The following is a 16663-nucleotide window of genomic DNA, read 5'->3' as shown; positions in this document are numbered from 1 at the left end:
TTTGAGTCAAGGGCAGAGAAGACGTTTAGGGGCGATCTCATCTATGGCAGCCGATAGGCGGGACTGCCAGTCCGCCACCAGGGCCGCCAGTGAGTTGCCAGGAGGCATCGGGTCCCGCAGAGCATTCCGGAATCCTATTGGATCCATAAGTCTCCGCGGGCGGGCTAAAATGCGCCCGCCGCCCAACTGGGGGGGGGGGTGGTATCCTGAGCTGGGCCCGCAGGGCATAGTGGTCTGACCACGGCACACCCAAAGCTGTATCCAGATCCACTTCTATCCCAGCGCCGAAAATCAGGTCGAGTGTGTGTCCGGCGTGATGGGTGGGCCCAGCAGCAAATTGTGAAAGTCCTAGTGTCGCCATGGATGACACCAGGTCTCCGCCATGGACTGGAGAGGGCGCGTCCGCGTGGACATTGAAGTCACCCAGGATCAAAAGCCTGGGGTACTGCAACGCCCTGTCGGCCGCCGCCTCCAGCAGGCGGGGCAGGACATCTGGCGGCGCGTTGGGCGGACGGTATACCAACCAGATAGCCAAACTCTCGACAGAGTCCCATCTAATACCGACACACTCCACCCCCTCGATTTCCGGCGCCGGGAGAGCACTGTGGGTGAGAACCTCCCGGACCACAATAGCCACCCCCCCTCCCCTTTTATGGGTCCGAGATTGGTGGAGGACCAAGTAACCTGGCGCGGCTAGTTCTCTCAGAGCCACTGTCTCGCCTTCCCTCACCCAGGTCTCGGTCACGCAAGCAAGGTCCGCCTTCGACTCTGCAATAAAATGTTGCAGAGTCGAGGCTTTGTTCTTAATCGACCTTGCGTTGCATAAGACCAATGTCGGATCCTGTACCCTAGCCTCCACCCTCACATTCCTGGGGATGGGCCGGAGGTTAGAAGGGGATCGAGCACACCCAGGGCGCCGACCGTGTCTCCATGACCGGGCCCTATACAGGACACCAGTGCTCCCACCCCTTCTCTTGTCCAACCTCCTCCCCTCGCTATAGCACCCCTGGCCCATGATCGTCGAGATCCCGGCCCCAGCATAACCCCCCCTCTCAGTTTGGGCCTCCCTCTCCATACCCCTTGCTCCCAGAGAGATAATCAATTAATCTTGTATCTGTACTCCCACCTGGCTGCACTAATCCCACCCTAACCCGCCCTACCCTATTTTACTAACCACCCAACCCTCCCTCCCCCACCCTATTCTACCTAGCAGCTGGTGGGTCCAAGCTATACTGCAGGGTGGGATCCCGCCTGCAAGGGGTCTCCCAACCATTTAGTTCACTTCCCAACACTGCTAAGTTTCCCTAGCATCTAATCTCTCTGGGCGAAAACCCTATCCTTAACCCTCTAACCCACCCTATTACCAAGGAGGGGGGGCTACCCCAGACAGCCACAGGTAGAGGAAAGGACAAAAAAGACAAAAAGAAGTAGTTGATATTCTCCATTTGGCCACCAGGTGGAGCAGAGGGCAATTTTCAGTAAAACAAGTAAATCCTTGTAATTCCTCCAGTCGCCGCTAGATGGTGTCCAAGGCCAATCTTCATTTCCAATCTTGATCTTAAAGGGAGAACACCGATATCTCCGCTCTCCGCGCTCTCCTTGAGGCAGCAGCAGGAGATGGAAGGGGGGGGGCAGATTCCAAGCGCCGTTGGCAGCAGGAGCCCTCTGGAAGCTGTCCTCCGCTGGTCGATGGATTTTCGGCCGCAGGATCTTCAGCCGCAGGGCCCGCGCACTGCTCCCGAGCCCCCTGGTCGAGCCCAGGCCCCAGGCCATGGCTCCCGCCGTCGCTGCCGTTGCGCCCAGCCGCCGCTCGTCGCCTCCAAAGGCCCCGAAGCACCGTTGCACCCCACTGCCACTCACCGCTCGCCGCTTCCAGGAGGCCCCAGAGTAGAGCCCCCAGTGAGCCGAGCCCAAGGGCCAGCAAGGAACCGGCAGCGAAGAGCAGTCAGGAAACCAAGCCGGCCCCAGCCCCAGCGCCCCGCGCTATCGAGGCGCTCTTCCAGGTAGGCCAGCAGTCTTTCTTGCTTTTTTGTTCCCTTGTCGGAGGGGGGTGCGTTGAGGATATATAACTACCCGTGGGTAGTAGCAGTCCACGGGGGGGTAGCTCTTCAGTTGGTGCCCCCTGTGCGGCCTCTCTCCATTGCACCTCGGGACTCGCCTTGGCTCCCTTCCCCCAGCCACGATGTCTTATGCTGGGAGGCGTCCATACGCGAGCCCGGTGATGGACCGGTGCTTTGGGCCGCTCTTCCCCCCTCTATTTCTATTTGCTTTGTCCCGCCTATGGCCGTCAATCAAACAAGCAGCCAATGGGCAGCCGTTATCATGTTCCCGAAAAGCCAATTTCCCTTTAAGGAAGGTTAAAAAAACACACACACACACACGTTGATTCGTTGCAACGGAGAGACCCATCTAGATAGCAGGTGGTGTTTGAGCTGCCGTTTAATAGTTGCCACGCTCCCCCCGAGTGAAAAAAAATACCACCCCCCGCACGGAGCTTTCGGCCGAAAATAGAGTGAAAAATAAAGGGAAAATAAACCAGCAAATGGGGCTGTGTGTTGCTTGGTGCTTGGTGACTTTAAACAGCTCTGGGGGGGGGGACTGCAGCCGGGGAGGCCTCGCTGGGTAAACGAAGGCTCGCCAGTGCGTTGATCTCCGCTCGCTCTGAGAAAAATAAATGGCGACACACAGAGTCTTTTGTCTCAAGTGTCTAGAACTTCATCAGGCCCTGTCTATGAATAATTGATTCAACCTCACTGGAAAATCTCCCAGACTGATCCAAGCTCCTCCATTCCACATCCTAACTCAATCAGAACTCTGAGCCACCTTCTTTCATTTCATCCAAGTCTGTACTCTGGGTCAGTTACTCAATCACACCATATTAGTTACCCCACAGTATATAGTACCTGGCGTACCATGCCTGTATTTGGAATTCTTTCTCCTCCTAAAATTTTCCAACTCCTAAAGTCAATATCTGCCAATGATTATTCCTTGGCTGAAATAAAATCTGTCCCTTCCTTTAAAAACTGAAATTTCATCCTCTGGACTCCATCTTTTCTCTTCATGCTCAGGTATTTTTATTTATTCTATTTATTTATTAAGGAATTTATATACCTCTCCTGTTGGACATACAATCCTGGAGCAGTTAACACAGTCTAAAAGCCTAATAAAACCAATAAAATTAACAAATATAAAATATATAAAAACCACAGTTAGGTACTGTTGCATCAGCTAAAGTCTATAAAATCCATAACCTGCCAGATTTAAAGTTATGAGGAATCAGAGGAGGAAAGAAGGGTAAGGAGGGGGTGGGAGGGGCCCCTGAAATATATGTTTCTTTCTTCTTTTAATTTATTCAAATTATCAATCACTTGCCAGTTAGTTTCATTGTGCAGAAGAAGATACCACACTGAAACACAAAAACACTGACAGTAGAGTGAGCCCTGCTTCTTTCTCAGTTAGCTTTTCTGCCAATCTGTTATTTTACAAAGGTTTCTTACCACTTTTACTTTGGGCAAGGAAAGCATCTAAGAAGGCCTTAAAAACTCAATTTTCCAACATTTCCTGGCCCAAAAAATACACTACAGATCTCAAGGAGAGACTGAGGGGGGTTTCACATAACCATTCTAAACCAGATGTTATTTGTTGTTGGCCCAATTTCAAGTACAGTGATACAAGGATGGGAGTTTCACACAGTGAATTCCCTTCCATTAATAAGTTATCTCTGTAATGTTATAGCCACATAAATTCCACCCCTTTTTCATTGCACAATCTTCCTTGAAGATTTTTTTTCCATGTTCTGAGTTAAGTGCTATAGCACTATAGTATTACCATTGAGATCAATTGGGGCTTGAGATTAAAATGAGCTCAGCTGCTTACTTAGATTGGCTGTTGTTACCACTGATCTCAATGGTAGCATTATAGCACTCAACTTTGAATGTTCAAAAAACTTCAGAGGAAGATCACACAAGAATCACTATGGACATTTTGCACAACACACCACAATGATTCAAAGTGCAAGGAGGAGGTTTATTCCTCTGTCATACCAATTTGGCACAGCAGCAGTTGCTCCAAGCCACCACCAGTGTGTTGCAACACAGCAGCATTCTCTCCCACTTCCTGCATCCCCATGGAGGAAAGATTTCAGCAGAAGACCCTGTCTGCCTCAGATTTCTGCATCCCAGATGCAGCTGTGGTGGAAAGGTTCTGCCACACAGTGGGGCAATGTGGGGGTTTCTTTATACAAAGGTGGGATTGCATGTTTGTGCAAACAAAAAACATGCCCCATTTGGCCCCATGGTGCTGCAAAGTGCCATGGAACCAAATGGGACATTGCATGTCCCTTCCAGGATTCCATAGGTGGGGAGGAGCTGGGCCTGGAAGGCCCAGCTTTTCCCCATCCATATGGGCCTGGCCCGGCATGGCCACTGATGGCACCCATGGGGAAAAAAGGAACATGGATATTTCCATGTTCCCTTCCTGTGGAGCAATGGTGGCCCTAAAGCAGGGCAGGCCTGGGATGGTTGCTTTACTCTAGCTGCTATAAGGTCTTTTAAGAGCCACTGGGACTAGAGATAATAAGAACCTCTTCATGATGTACTTCAAACCGAAAAGGTGGTTTTATCATAGGAGAAGTGAAACCTGGCCATGCTATACTCTTCAATGAAGCACATCTTCTTCAAATGGTTGACGTGGCTGTGATTACAATCAGGTTAGAAAATTAGCTCTGTACACAAGTTGCAATGAATGCATGCACAACCTATGTATAGTGTACACTTGATTTTTTAATAGGTGCATTGACTATTTTTCATGGTACATTTGACATAAGTACAATTGCATGTATGATATAAATCTCACATTTATACATGTACTGATCCCTACCTTCATTTTTGAAGTTAACACATCTTGGTTCTTTCTTACAGATGTACACAGGTCTTTGTTTGATCCCTGTTTTGCCTCTAAGCATTGGTTGATCCAGAGATTATTGAATTATAATCGCAACTGAATAATTATTCCTTTTCACATTGACTACTGATATTGGATTATGAGAAGAAGAGAAGGGCTTACACCATACATTTTTGGTCAAAAGTTCAACATAAATAAAATAACATGACTGCTTCTTTATTGGGAATACCCCAAGTATATATTTAAAATGTTTAATGCAGTCCCGCATTGCTTTTATATATCCTACTTCAACCGTCACAGAAATTGCACTACCCCCTATGTTGTAACCTTTAGCTTTAAAAACATGCAAAAAAGTTTTCTTTACTTAAAATGGACTCTCAGGCCTAATTAAGAGAAAGGTGAAGCCAACTGTTTATGATGCTGTGTTAATGTTGCTAGTGTGCCTCACTTACCATGCAAATCACTTACCCTGCAAAGTGTAAGAATGTTTCATTTGAAGTCAACATCTTGACATTATTGCTATATTTTAAATGGAGGGGCACTTAGCTCTGACCTCCATTGTTTATGATAATCCATCAAACACAACAGAAAACTTGACCAGAATATTCAAGGCCTTCTTCTGAATCATCTAGTGATTTGGAAAAAAAGAGATACTTGCTTTGTTCTTAAGTTCTATGATGGCTAGAATGCATTTTCTTGTTAGGCTTTAATTGAAAATATAGAACATTGTTAGTTTCTTGCATACTATGCAAATATTGCTGTTTTAATGACAAAGTAAAATGGGAGTGCCATGGAATTGAAACTAAGAAATAAATGGGGGCCAGACACTGTTGATGAAGTGGCAGGGAGGGCTGGAAGGGGATGCTCAGTGTCCTAATGAGGAGGAGGGATCGGATGGCCCAGGGAGCTGTGTGCGGGCGAGAATGACACTCATGTGCTCAAGGTGCCTATTTAAGGCGTGAGCAGCATCGCCTCACCCTCTTTCCCCCTCTGAGAAACTGAGCAGTGAGCAGGATCCCTCCCACCCACCCTGTTATACCTATGGTTGAAATATTTTCCATTTGTTGTTGGTTTGTTAAACTGTTACTATCCATTTGTCACAGCTTTGTTGGGGGGGAATGGCATGGTTAGAGAGGCTTTTAGGAAAGTTCAGTGGGGATATCAAACTGAAAAGCTGGGGTGTCTGTCAAGAGGTGGCTTGGAATGAGTTAGGGCAACCCGGAAGGGGAGGCTGGATATTCGCTGAGCCAGGTGGCCTATGTGCTCAGAGGAGGTATGTGCCTCTCTCTGGCACATTCAGTGGAAACACTTCACATAAGGTTGGCTCAGTACCAGAATGGGTGACCTGTGCACCCAAACTTCATGGAGCATTGCTCACTTTGGGCTGAACAGGGATTGTTTTGGGTTCTAAGAACAAATAAGATGCTGGTTGTCTACTTAGCTGGAAACTTAATCTGTAATTCCATCCTCCAAAACAGGAAAATCCCTTCAGCATGGTGATATCCTTGGGAGTTAAATTTTAATTGTAGGTAAGTGGCTTTAAAACCTAAAGCAGGCTTTCTCAAACAGGATTTTGTGAAACCCTAGGGGTTCTTGACAGGTCTAGAAGGGTTTATCAAATGGGTGAGAGTTAATTCATTTTTATTTTTTAAATTTGATAATTTGTTATGATATGATATGATCATATGGGTGATATGATCATATGGTCATGTCAACCTGCCCCCCATGGCCAATGATGGGAAGGGGAGGGGTCCCAATTGAACATGCACTTAGGTATGCTTCCAAGTCATATTCTGAACAATCATGCCACTTCTGGGGTGTCTCAAAGCCTGAAGAATGTTTCAGGGATTTCTCAATGGTGGAAAAGTTGAGAAAAACTAACCTGAAGACTTTAAAACATAAAGGATACCTGTGGGGCTGCCTGTCTGCCTATACCCCCCAAAGAACATCATGTTCTGCAAATAGCAAATGGCTGGTCCTAAGGAAATATTTCTAGTCTCAATCAGGACCAGGGCATATTCAATACTGGTTCCTACTTGGTGGAATGAGCTCCCAGATGAGACCCAGACTCTGACAGAGTTCTGCAGGGACTGCAAGATGAAGCTCTTTCACCAAGCTTTTGGTTGGGGACAGTGATCCTATACTATCAGGGGCCTCCCCTACAAAAGCACCCCTATATGGAAACATCGTAACCTGGATATGGACCCATTTAAGGTATTATACTAGAAATATAATATAATAAATATAATCTTTTCCAACAACCCCATAGAGGTTGGACATCACCAGACAGTCAACACAGAAATCAGATTGACTATGTACTCTGCAGCCAAAGATGGAGAAGTTCTATACAGTCAGTAAAACAAGACCAGGAGCTGATTGTGGTTCAGATCATCAGCTTCTTGTTGCAGAAATTAGGCTTAAATTGAAGAAAGTAGGGAAAAGCATTAGAACTAAATCATATCCCTGATGAATATACAGTAGAGGTGACAAATAGAGTGCCTGAAAAACTATGGACGGAGGTTCACAACATTGTACAAGAGGTAGCAACTAAAACCATCCCAAAGAAAAAGAAATGCAAGAAATCAAAATGGCTGTCTGAATAAGATTTACAAATAGCTTTACAAATAGCTTTACAAATAGCTTTACAAATAGCTAAGGAGAGAAGGGAAGTGAAAGGGAAGGGAGAAAGATACACCCAGTTGAATGGAGAATTCCAGAGAAAAGCTAGAAGAGATAAGAATGCCTCCTTAAATGAACAGTGCAAACAAATAGAAGAAAACAATAAAATGGGAAGGACCAGATATCCTTTCAAGAAAATTGGAGATATGAAGAGAACATTTCATGCAAAGATAGGTAAGATAAAGGACAAAAATGGTAGGGACCTAACAGAAGCAGATTTTTAAAAGGTGGCAAAATTATGCAGAGGAACTATACAAAAGTGATCTTAAAATCCCTGATAACTTACAAGAAAACTAAGATCATGGCAACCGGCCCTCTCAATTCCTGGCAAATAGATGAGGAAGAAATTGAGATAGTGACAGATTTTATTTTCCTGGGCTCCAAGATCACTGCATCTGGGGACTGCAGCAAAGAAATTAAAAGTCACTTGCTCCTGGGGAGGAAAGCTATGGCAAACCTAGACAGCATGCTAAAAAGCAGAGACATCACCCTGCCAACAAAAGTGCACCTAGTCAAGGCTAGGGTCTTCCCAGTTGCCATGTATGGCTGTGAAAGTTGGACCATAAGGAAGGCCGAGCGTCAAAGAATTGAAGCTTTTGAACTTTGGTGCTGGAGTAGACTCTTGCGAGTCCCTTGGACTGCAAGGTGAACAAACCGGTCAGTCCTAGAGGAGATCAGCCCTGACTGCTCTTTAGAAGGCCAGTTCCTGAAGATGAAACTCAAATATTTTGGCCACCTCATGAGAAGGAAGGACTCCCTGGAGAAGAGCCTAATGCTGGGAGCGATTGAGGGCAAAAGAAGAAGGGGAGGACAGAGAATGAGGTGGCTGGATGGAGTCACTGAAGCAGTTGTTGCGAACTTAAATGGACTCTGGGGAATGGTAGAGGACAGGAAGGCCTGGAGGAATATTGTCCATGGGGTTGCCTTGGGTCGGACACGACTTTGCACCTAACAACAAAAGCTAGAAATAATAACTGCTGCTGCTAGTTACAGATGTGATTTTAAATGGTTTTAAACATTTTATTAATTTTAACTTGTATTGTTATTGTATATTGTTGTACACCACCCTGAGGCCAGCTTGCTGGGTGGGAGGTAAATAAATAAATAAATAAATAAATAATCATACTAATATATTGATTGAAATGTGCACACACTTTGCAGTGTTTGTGGATGGTTAAGTGTGTGTATGTTAAATAACTCTGGATTCAGAAAGATTATATATGGTCAACGCCCCCCTGTTTTTCTCACATCATATACATAAGAGCTGATCTGCAAGTCTTTTTCCTGATATTTCTGAATTCACATGTTTGTTTATAATTAGGTTTCTTTACCACTCCTCCTCTTGGCAGGTTTACATGATCACCCTGCTTTCCTGCAACAACAAACAAGTGAAAAGAGGTGATGTAACAATTATAATTATAATTATCATATAGATATATTACAGAATATGTAAAGCAAAATATTTTTCCCAAACATTCCTTTCCTTATAATTTTTAAGACATTACATATAAAATACAATGGTGTACTTTTATATTTAGCATTTTAAATTTCAGATTTTATAATGCATTTTGCAACTACATTATTAGTTTCATAATTACTACATAGTCAATATTTAAAAGTTTTCCATTTCTGCATATTATATATCAAAGTATAAAGGAAAGTCTATTATATATTTCACAAGAAAAAAGATGTTTCTGCTCAAAATCCATTTACTTATACATTTCTATTAAAAATTTGTTGTCATTCTGCTTGTACATTCTAAATTTACCTCCTGCTTGCATAATATACCATCTCTGTTCAAATTTGGTAACTGATCTGTTAATTTCACCATTACTGCATAGTCAGTAAGTTTATCTTTGCATTCTTCTAGGCTTGGACAGACATCTAATGTCCATTTTGCTGCATACATACTTCTAACCACTGTCACCATATATTTGAATATATCTTGCAAAATGTTTCGTAATTTATTAGGCATATACTTAACAGCATAATTTTAGCTTCCATAGGAAATTTTAAAATTAATATATTCTGAATTTTTCTGTATATTTGTTTCCAATTTCCTTTTGTTTTTTTTTACAAGTGCACCACATATGGTAAAGGGTTCCATCTTATATTACCACATATGGTAAAGGGTCAATTATGCACTGGATTATTGAAACTTATTCAGCTTGGTTAAAAAAGAAAAAAATCAATCTTCACCTGACGCCGGTGTCCACTCTGATGCTGTTTGCCCCCCGCCTTTTTTTCAGTGTGCACTGTTCAGGAACCACCCTTGAGTCACTTATTCCCTGACATAACCAAAATTTGAGTTTGCCTACTTATTTGGATAAATGCACACCCATAGCACACTCTTTCTGGAGCAGGTGTTTGCCACTTTGGATTTTCTCCCCCACCCACCTCCCCACCCACCCCATCTACCCCTTCAACACCCACCTTGTGCCAAGGTCCCTGCTAATTGGTTAGTTTCAGCACAGGGCTCATCTTTTGAAACTGTAAGGAAAGCTCTGTTTTCACTTTCAGATCCACCATTTTAATGAAAGACTTTCCAGAACATAATTACAGATCAGAAACTTCTTTTGCATTATCAGCCCCTAAGCCCCTAAGACTTTAAAGATAATTCAAAAGGCTCTTCTCCTCTTCCCTTTCTCTGCTCTCAAAATGTACTGATATGTCATCTTCATTAACATTACAGGTGGTGGGTGACATCATGAGAAATAAGCCATAGTGGTGGATGGTAAGACAGACAGATCTTTTGGATTCGTCTGCAGACAAATGTGTTTGTTTGTGTGTGAATTTTCTCCCAAACAACACACAGGATTTGGGATTTCTTTCAACTACTAGAAAATTTTCCCTTTCTCCTTAAATTAGTAGATTGCCATTTCTACTCAAATTGGTGGAAGAAGGCGGGGAGACCAAGAGAGGGCAAAAGAAGTGGAGAACAATGACATTTATATGCCCATCCACTGACCAACCAATGAATGTTGATTGACATGAGATGACATCAACCACCACAAAAACTGTTTTTCTGGTTTATGTTCAGTGCCTGTTTTCAGTGAAGAAAAGAATGCCCCAATAATCATGCTTCAGAGTCATCCAGTAAAGGAATGATTTAGGATTGTCAGCTGCTGCAGACTGTACCTAGGTCTGCAGTTTGGTAATATAATTTTATATCTGGAACTGCTAACTTTCCTCATCTTTTTTAAAGTTATTCTTGGTTTCTTGCCATTCCATATAAATTTGTTTATCTGTCACTCTATCAATATTCTTTCTTCTATATATGTATATATAGTCTGACGAAGAGTGCTTGCACTCGAAAGGTCACACCCAGAATAAATCTTTGTTGGTCTTAAAGGTGCTACTGGACTCTGATTTTATTATGTATAAGTAGCATTAGGAATAAAACAAATTTGTTTGGTTAGTACTTTCATTTTGATTGCAGAGATTATTCCCAACCACAAGATTTAATTCCCCCCCTATCTGAATAAATCTATTTGCATTAATTTACATGTGTTCTGATAATTATTTTTTAAAATATTACAATTTTGCCAGTAACACTTATTCTCAAACATTTAATGGAATTATGGCTACCTTGAATTCTGTACCCTTTATAATATCTTCTTTGTGTTGTTGCATTAAGAATTTTGTTATAATTTTTGTCTTCTTTTTGTCTTATACCCTGAGAATGATCCAAACTCTTCAATATGTTACATTACATAATGTAATGATTTGGGGGCATTGAAGTCTCTTAGAACCACATAGTCTGCATAGCTTTTTAATTTTCAAACTTCATCATCCACTTTTATACCTTTAGTTCTTGGGTCTTGTGTAATCTTTGTAGCTGAAGTCTCTATTACTGTGAGAAATAGTAGGGATGATAAGAGGCATGTTCCTTTTTGGATTGAAATTACATCTGTTAATTTTCAATTTATTAAAAATCTTTCCTTGTTAGTTTGAGAATATATCTTGCATTCAGTTCAAGAATCCAGGGACGCAGCTCATAATTTGAATGGCATTCAATAGAAAAGGCCATGTTACATTAGCAAACATTCTCTGCATCCAGAAATGGAATGCAGTTTTCTTTCTTTTCTTGCTCAAAAATTTGATTGAATCTATTATGAGTAATATGTTACCTTTCATATTCCTCTTTGGAACAAGTACTGTTTGACCAGTGTGTATTAAATTTGGTGTATGTTTTCTTAGTCTCTCTACCATTACTGTGGCAAAGATTTTATAATCTACATTTAGTTCATAGGTGGCCTTCATATATTAACATTTTATATTCCTCTTGCCATGTTAGATGTATTGGCTTACTTCTTTTATCTCATTCATATTTTTTTGTGGTATCATTAAAACTTCACAATGTTTGGAATGCTTCTCTGCTAAATGTCCAATTTGTTCCTAGAGACTAGATGGAAAATCAGAAAGGGCAAGATCAAGACCAATTACAAGTTTTGGAGGGCTCTGGGCAGAGAGTGCTCAAGATCTCAGGGCAGAGAATACTTGGGCTGCCATCACATAAATTAGTTGTTGTTTTTAAGCTAATAGACTTACAAGGGTGCAACTTTGCTTTGGATGGCACAGCTTGCTTTCAATGCCTCTTTATGAACTAATTTTCTAATCAGTTCCTGCAAGAACTTGTTCAGTAAATAATGTTGATTGCCTGGGCATAACAAAGTTCTAAAAGAAGGTAATACATTCTCTGATCTATAGGACATTTAAAGATGCAATTATCAAGTAGCTGCTGTGCAAGTGCACACTTGCTCAACATGTTAGTATGCTACAGAAACATGTTATGAGGAGCCATTGAAGCAATTGCTTCTAATTGAGGTAGGATTCTTGTGAACTATGTGGTTGCTTAAACTAAAAATGATTTGTGGGGAGGGGGAAGTAGCCAAACCAGAAAATAATGGCTGATCAGCCACAAGTGGTTTGAAGGGAATTCATTCTGTGTTTGCCATTGTCATATGAACTCTTAAGGCTGATTCTGCACGGGTGGAAAAGGCCGAGAGGGCCATCGTATGGAACTGGGGCTAATCCCCACTTCCACAAGATGAAGCCACCAGGCAGGCCCCCTCCTGGGACTGGTGTGGATAAGGCCCTGATTTGCCCAGGGCTAAGGGAACAGATTCTTCCAGGTTCTGGTTTCCCTTAGTCAGTCCCTCGGCAGGCCAATGTGGACAGGGAAGAGCCTGGCTCCTCCCTGCCCTATAGGGATCTAGATGGGGCAAAGAATGCCCTGGTCAGTTTTGCAGCACTTTGGCATGCTGTGGGGTAGACTGGGGGAATTTTTTTTAAATTAGGAAATATAAAATAATGCAGCAGAACCATTCCACTGCTGTTTTGTTTCCCTAGGGGACACATTTCTGTGGGACAGCTGGTGTCCCATTGAAATGTGTCCCCCATGAGGAAACATTTCTGCATTGGAGTGGATCCAGAACTGTAATGTGTCCCCATGAGGATACAGTAAACTGAGGAGCTTTATTCTTTACAGCATCATGTTGCTGGCAGCCTGGTGCAGTCACTACCATGTGGAATTGGCCTAAGAGACTTAGCATAAGAATCAGGTTTTGTTGAGCAGTATCTCTGTGCAAAATGTTACGTGCAAAAATAAGGCATGCCAGTAATTTCATTTCTAGTTGGGACCTGAAGTTAGAGAGCGCGAGAGAGAGAGAGAGAGCGTGAGAGAGAGAGAGAGAGCGCGAGAGAGAGAGAGAGAGAGAGCGAGAGAGAGAGAGAGCGCAAGAGAGCGCAAGAGAGCGCAAGAGAGCGCAAGAGAGCGCAAGAGAGCGAGAGAATGATAGTTTTGTTTTTAAAAAATTGCTTACCAATGAATAAAATTGTGACATGAAATTCTTTTGCTTCTCTGCTAAATCACCAGTTTGTTCCTGGTGCTAAGTTATTTTCTATGATAATTGGACAAAGTAACAAAATGTTCTGATGCCACATATTTGAGACTAGGTGGAAAATAAAAGAAGGCAATATCAAGACCATTTACAAGTTTTGAAGAACCCTGGCACAGATTGTTTCTGCACCAATGATATTGTTCAGATTTGTATTTTTAAAGGGTCATCTTTTTGGTCTGTTTTTACATTGAAATCCCCTTCATCAGGCACAGACCCAACTTGCCCCTTCTCATGCCCCAAAGCAAGCAGGCTCTAACGGGATCTAATTTTGGGCTGTTTAGTGTGAAAATTCATGCATTTGGGCTTTTCCCCACGCCCACCATTTTGAGTCATTTAGACACACCCCTTTCCTCATCATACTAAGGTGCTTCCTGATGTTGTTGAGTGGCCACCCTGAGAAGTGGCCTTTTTGAACATGTGCTGAAACTTTGGGACTTTATTTCCAGGTAGATTCATATCTTTCTCTCTGTTGTTGTATTTTAATGCCTTGCCTTAATGTTTGCCACACTGAATTGGATGAAAAACCAAACCATAAAGGTGGTACTCACAGCTTCTTTCCATTTTATCCTTAGTAATGTCATTTATTTCAAAATTAACATTAAGCCTTCTCTCAAAATTTTGGGAGAAATCCCCCCCAAATATTTAATTAGCTATTTTTCAAATCATCTAAATACATAGTTCTCATTTATTAGAAGAATTTATCATAGAAGGCAAGAAAGAAAAATAAATAAATAAATAAAATGTTAGACCTATAGCCAATATGGATTTACTTTTCCAGTCAGGCTAAAGGGCAGCAGGTTGGTGGCCTGTGCTTATATTGCTACCCCAAATGAACATTTAGTCAGATGGGAACAGACATAATTTAGTTTATATTCATGCATTTATTGAAGCAGTTACAATTCACCAATTTTGTAAGTCTCACTATTTTCTCTGCTGTAATTTAAAGCTCTTATATTACGGCTTCATGGCAATTGATAGCTATGTTTGTATCAGGTGTGGTACATCCTCTAGAACAGGGGTAGGGAACCTGTGGTCCTCCAGATGTCCATGGACTACAATTCCCATGAGCCCCTGCCAGCAAATGGCAGGGGTTCATGGGAATTGTAGTCCACGGACATCTGGAGGACCACAGGTTCACTACCCCTGCTCTAGAATATGTTTGAATATTTAGTTTCTCTCTGGAAAGTATTCTTTACAACCTAAACTGGTGAATGCTGTATGTGTGTGTGTGTTGTATGTTAGGTATTTTATGTCTCAAGGGAAGTTCCAATAGAGTATATTGTATCCTTTACTATGACATTGAGTCAGCTTGTGTTATGTGAGGTAATAAATACTAGAAGTCATGCAGTGAATTAGCTAAGTAGAAGTGTGTATCCAATTCTTTACAGACTTGAGCCCAGTTCTGGGTCCGCCCAACCCCCCCCCCTCTCTCCATAAACACAAAAGAAGGTGAGGAAAGTAGTCCTCACTGAAAAAAAGAAGTTTTCATTCAAAACTTTGACATTCAAACAGTTTCTATTTTTTAAAAAAAGCCTACAGCAGCTACATGTGAGAAATAAAATAGTCAGGCATCTAGTATTCAGTGCTACTAAACTTATATATTTTGTGGTTTTTTTCCATCCTAGTACAAGCTGTTTCCATGTAACGTTAGAGAGCAAACAAATGTGAAAGTACTATATGCCAATGGTTTATAATTTGTTGATTGTAGAATATCTCATCAGTAGTGTGAATACATAAGTAATGAAAACATTAGCTGTCATTCAGACAGTTGAAATAAAGTATTTTCCAAATGTTCTTTCTGACAGCGCTTTTTAATGTCAGATGCCAAAAAAAGGGAAGAAATTAGGCAAAGAGGAAAGAAATGTGGGAAGCAGAAGGCACTCTTGGAAAAAGGTTGATATACTATAATAGAATTTCAGAAAAATTCAGGAAGCAGTCAAGAAGTTCCATGGAAGGGTAACTGGGTTGATTAGCATAATATATTTGAACCTATCTATATGTAGATAACATTTCCAAGGGCCTTTACGCACGGGGATCTTTGTTGCAAATTGTTTGCGGAATGAAAAATCGCCATTTAAAATAGTGGAATTCGTCGTTATGCATACCTGCCTTTGTAGTGGAATCAGTTGCGTTTTTTAGCATTTCCCACAGGCTTCCGGTCTTGGCAGAAATCGCTAGAAAGGAAGCGCTATTGCCAAGCTCGTCCCGCCCCTGGCCGTCAAGCAGCCAATGGGCAGCCGTTAGCATGCTCCCAAATAGCCCCTTTCCCTTTAAGAAAGGTTTTTAAAAAAAAAAAAACAGACCCATAGCAACGAATCTAGGTAGATTCGTTGCAACGGAGAGACCCATCCAGCTGCCTAATGTGAGCTGTCGTTTGATCGTATGATCGTTGGCACGCTGCCTCGAGTGATAAAAAAAAAATCCCCCCCCCTCTCACGGGCCCGATTTTCGGCTGAATTAATGTGTAAAAAATAAAGGGACTTTATTTCAGCAAACGGGCTTTTATGTGGTTTGTGCTTAGTGACTAAAGGTAAAGGACTGAAGCCAGGGAAGCCTCTAAACAGAAAGAGGCTCGCTGGTGCGTTTATCCCCGCTTGCTCGGAGAAAAAAAAATGGCGATCGCTTCGCCGGAAGTTTGGAGGACAGGCTCAGGAGGAGGGACTTTGAAGAACCCGCAACAATGGTAACGCACAGGTCTTTAGCACTAGTGTTGCAGATTGGTTGCAGGAGTGTATCGCTATCCGGAGGGTGAATCCACTTTTTGGGATTTCCCTGAAAGCGCTACAACGAAGCGCTTTTTGCGGATTGGTTTCAGGAGTGTTGCAGATTGTGTACGACGTCGTGCGTTATGGCAAATCAATAGCGTTACCAATTGGCAACCATTGTGTGATTTTGAAGCCGTGCAAAAAGCCCCCAAGATTTGTACTAAGCAGTGGATCCAAAATTGTAATACGAGGAGTAAAGCTATGGCTTAGACCAACCTCATCTCCCATCACAAGTATTTTATGTCATAGAAAGGAGGATAGTTGGGGATATTATTGATTGAATAAATTTATACCCCGCCACTCCCAAGGAGGACGTGGTGGGTCACAATGTCAGAATAAACCCCCAGTAAAACCCTCATTAAAACTCGATACATACAGATGTACTGGAGGTGATAAAATCTCCCCCATCCCCTG

This window comes from Paroedura picta, chromosome 6 (assembly GCF_049243985.1).
Source record: "Paroedura picta isolate Pp20150507F chromosome 6, Ppicta_v3.0, whole genome shotgun sequence".
In the NCBI taxonomy this organism is placed as follows: Eukaryota; Metazoa; Chordata; class Lepidosauria; order Squamata; family Gekkonidae; genus Paroedura; species Paroedura picta.
Note: the sequence above shows the minus strand (reverse complement) of the source record.